General features: G+C 40.3%; 1 long non-coding RNA gene across 1 annotated transcript; it reads left to right on the plus strand.

Annotated features, from left to right (window-relative positions):
- The first annotated feature begins 229 nt into the window (after positions 1–229).
- LOC132870191 (uncharacterized) lies at positions 230–4184 on the plus strand. The gene is made up of 3 exons (XR_009651081.1): positions 230–294; positions 2954–3055; positions 4125–4184. It is a non-coding gene; the product is annotated as an uncharacterized LOC132870191 (long non-coding RNA).
- Positions 4185–4452: the final 268 nt, after the last annotated feature.

Below are 4452 nucleotides of genomic sequence, written 5' to 3' on the forward strand. Positions count from 1 at the left end.
TTGCATTTAGCAGACACACCCTGGGTTGGTCAAGACAGCTAAGGCAGCTATATGATTACACATGTGCATACTGAACATCGGTGAAACAGTGTGAATACTTGTTCTGTAGAGGTACACCTGGCTCAGAAGTGGAAAATACACTACCGCTGGTTTGGAATTCAAAACGTAAATAATATAGGATGATGTTTGATGTGTTTTTTTTTTTCTTCTTTTTTGCATTTAGGCCCTGTATATGTCCAGCCCACTGGAATGGTTCTGGTCCAACCCAAAAAGTTTCCTCATGACCAGGTCAGGGTAAGTTTGCTCTGCTCCTAACTTTAACCCTGCAGTGTTTTATATTTACAGTCTCTTAAAAAACAGCAGAACTGCAGGTTAATATTTACAGGGGAAGCCATGGCCTAATGGTTAGAGAAGCAGCTTTGGGTCCAAAAGGTCACTGGTACAATTCCCTGGACCAGCAGGAATGGCTGAAGTGCCCTTGAGCAAGGCACCTAACCCCCAACTGCTCCCCAGGCTGCTCTGGGTATGTTATACGTCACTCTGGATAAGAGCGTCTGCTAAATGCCTGGAATGTAATGTACAGGATTCATACTCTAACCTCCAACATTGCAAAAACAAATATTTTCTTAATATTAGGCTATAGAGAACAAGCAATTATGTAATGACACTTTGCATTGTGGGTAGTGTTCGCCATATTTTAGGATACACCTCTTCAAACTGTTCAGCTGTGGCCTCAAAACTTTTTCTCTTTCTCTTGAAGTGAATGAGACAAAAAATGCAGTTTGTCTTGTTACTGAGAAACCAGAAAGAGTAAACTCTTCTCTCCTGAAGACTTGTGTCTCACAAACGAGCCATAACAATAAACAGTTAAAAAGAATGAAGTGTCGTTCGCTAATAAATTTTAAAAAATGCAATCATTCATGTCATAAGAGAAATACTATCTCTGACAAAGTCAGCAAGACCAAAATAAATAAACACAACAACAATTAAAGGCATTATTTTGCTTTCTGAAAATATTATGATTATTGAAAGTAACACATTCATTACCTAATCCATTTTCTTTACTTTTTTTATGACAGATTTTTATTTTTAAAATATTTAATGACATCTGTTTTGACTTGCATCAAGGATGCAGTAGTGGATCTGATGAGCTGCAGCACAACAAACTTTCAGGATTCCTTTAACTGCAGCTGTTAAACTGATGATGATGATGATGATGATGATAATAATAATAATAATAATAATGTGCTGGCACGGTGGTGTAGTGGTTAGCGCTGCCGCCTCACAGCAAGAAGGTCCGGGTTCGAGCCCTGTGGCCGGCGAGGGCCTTTCTGTGTGGAGTTTGCATGTTCTCCCCATGTTTGTGTGGGTTTCCTCCGGGTGCTCCGGTTTCCCCCACAGTCCAGACATGCAGGTTAGGTTAGCTGGTGACTCTAAATTGACCGTAGGTGTGAATGTGAGTGTGAATGGTTGTCTGTGTCTATGTGTCAGCCCTGTGATGACCTGGCGACTTGTCCAGGCTGTAACCCGCCTTTTGCCCGTAGTCAGCTGGGATAAGCTCCAGCTTGGCTGTGACCCTGTAGAACAGGATAAAGCAGCTAGAGATAATGAGATGAGAATAATAATGTGGGCGGCACGGTGGTGTAGTGGTTAGCGCTGTTGCCTCACAGCAAGAAGGTCCGGGTTCGAGCCCCGTGGCCGGCGAGGGCCTCTCCGTGCGGAGTTTGCATGTTCTCCCCGTGTCCACATGGGTTTCCTCCGGGTGCTCTGGTTTCCCCCACTGGCCAAAGACATGCAGGTTAGGTTAACTGGTGACTCTAAATTGACCGTAGGTGTGAGTGTGAATGGTTGTCTGTGTCTATGTGTCAGCCCTGTGATGACCTGGCGACTTGTCCAAGGTGTACCCCGCCTTTCAGCCGTAGTCAGCTGGGATAGGCTCTAGCTTGCCTGCGACCCTGTAGAACAGGATAAAGCGACTAGAGATAATGAGATGAGATAATAATAATATAGCCTACATGAATTAAGACAAACTTTAAAATGGCGTATTTTAGTACACTGAAAAAAATGATTAATTGAATTAATACTTATAAAATTCAGTAGCCTCTAAACACTTGAGGGTCTTTTTTTTTTTACTTAATGTAAAGTACTTTGTGCAATGCAGAAGTGTAATTATTTTCTGAGCTTATAGAAATATCTTGAAAGAAATAATGATTTTGTGAGTTATTTCAACATCTCGTCAAATTCATCCAGTTTATTTTTCAAATCTAGTTCCATTGTTTTGCGTCCAGGCTGGAAAGCTGAAAAATCACATGCTGTGATACGTTTTCCACACTGGTCATGAAAACCATTATAGCAGGTGATAATACAGCACGTGTTCACCATTCCGCCATGTTTTTAAGTTGGATAATATAAACATCGCCGCCATGCTACCTCCACTACCATTACTACTCAGTCCCTACTGTAGTTTTTGTATCCAAAAATCCCACAATGCCTTGCATTGCTCACATCATGATCCCGTTCTCTATAATTTGCTGTTATGAATGAATGAATTATTGAACATTTTGATAAAATCCTCGGTTGGTTGTGGGGAAAATGCAAAATGTTTCCCATTCGATGAACATTATACTAAATATCTGGATTGAAGCATTTGGCAATTATGGTGGAGGAAATGAAGTTTGTAGGCTAGGATGAAGTTTCCAGTACTAATCTAAGGACAGCAATCCAGACATGATGTTCATTTATTGCAGTTTTTATCAGGAAAACAATGGATTAAGATTTCATCAGAAGTCTGATGAATACAAGGATTCTGTGTCAGACATTGTTGTATTGTAGGCTGTATGGTCCTTTAGATAGATCAGAGAACTGCAACTAAACATGATGTTTGGACTGAATGCTGGTACTCAGGAGTGCTACAAACACCTAAACCCAACAATTTTTGGACAATGAATTTCAGGATTCTGAGGCTGAGGAGGCGATTCAGAAGCTTGTGAACAGAGTGAGGGAGCTGGAGGAACTGTTCTGTGATGCACACAGAGATTGTGATATGAAAAGCAAGGTACGGGAGATAAGCCTCTGATTATGAAGGACTTTTCAAAATAATATGAGCACCATACCGTGGGAAATATTGAGGATAGGAAACAGCTGCACACTGGAGTTTGATGCTCACCTGCGCTTGGGAGTCATTATATTAGATGGGAAACTAAAATCTTGTGTCTCTCACTAGCTTGGTAATGAAACTATTAGGGAGAATAGTTATGTGATGTGTTATATTATGAGGTCTCATTGGCAGCATAATAAGAATGATTTCAGGCCAGGGATCCTAGGTAAAAGCTGTAATCCTTTTATTCCATCAGAAAAACACCCACTAAACTCACCCTTTTTATGTCATTTGTGCTTTGATTGGAAAATATATGTGCTTAGTCTGTTCATCTACTTCTAGTTTCTTCTCGAAAAGCACTTTGTGGGGGGCAAAAAAGCATGATGGAGGAAATACTTCTCCTTGTTTACATTCATTATCTATTGAACATATTTCATGTGCACCTTTGCAGTCATTGTGAATGATGTTTTACTGATGTGTTATTGATGTGGACTGAAAAATATCAGCTCAAATAGAGATCAGGTCTAGATCAAATTCACTCTGTGAAATCCCTTGACAGAAAAGTCACTGATAGACCACATGACTCTGCAGTCTGGGCTAGAAGGAAATCTGCCATAGCCTCACCTCTTTGTACTATTCATTGTATTCTTCTAAACACTGTTATTGGTGTTTTTGTGCTTGGTTCTAAAAAAAAAAGTTGAAACTAATACATTTTACAATTTACCAGGAGAATTCCATTTGCACTTTGAGTGCTGCTTTCGCTGAAAAAGCATCAAAACATAGTTTTCAGGTGTCTCCTGTATCATTGTAGCAAGGACTCAAAAACCACAAATACTTTGGTTAAACCTTATTACTGGCTCCTCTGGCTGATGTGTGAGTATGGAACAGAATGAAATGATGTGTTTGTGTGTAGTGTTGTGCAGTCATATTTTGGGAAATTTTTGTCCTTTTTTCCACAAAATATAACAGTATCTTAATGTGTGTTGAAGTAAATAAAGCCAACAAGCCTTGATTGATAAACTTTCAGGTCTGCCAGGCTGAAGCTGAGGAGAATCACCAGAAGGCTGTGGAGACCATTGATCAACTGGAGACCGAGAAGTCCGACCTTAAGGACAAAGCGAAGACGCTGCGAAACATGGTGCAGGACATACAGAACCTGCTGTCTATGGCTAAGTGGGAGTATGATGATCGAAAACGTGTAAGTGAGAAAAACCTTGCATTGAGCAGCTCCTTTAGATATAATATGAGGGTTTTATGTATGTTTAAGCATTAAACACATGAATTTGAACCTCTTTTGCCCCTTGTGTGTGTTTTTAGGAGTGTGAGCAAGAACGGAAGGCTTACAACATCCTCCA

Source organism: Neoarius graeffei, chromosome 21, assembly GCF_027579695.1.
Source record: "Neoarius graeffei isolate fNeoGra1 chromosome 21, fNeoGra1.pri, whole genome shotgun sequence".
Classification (NCBI taxonomy): domain Eukaryota; kingdom Metazoa; phylum Chordata; class Actinopteri; order Siluriformes; family Ariidae; genus Neoarius; species Neoarius graeffei.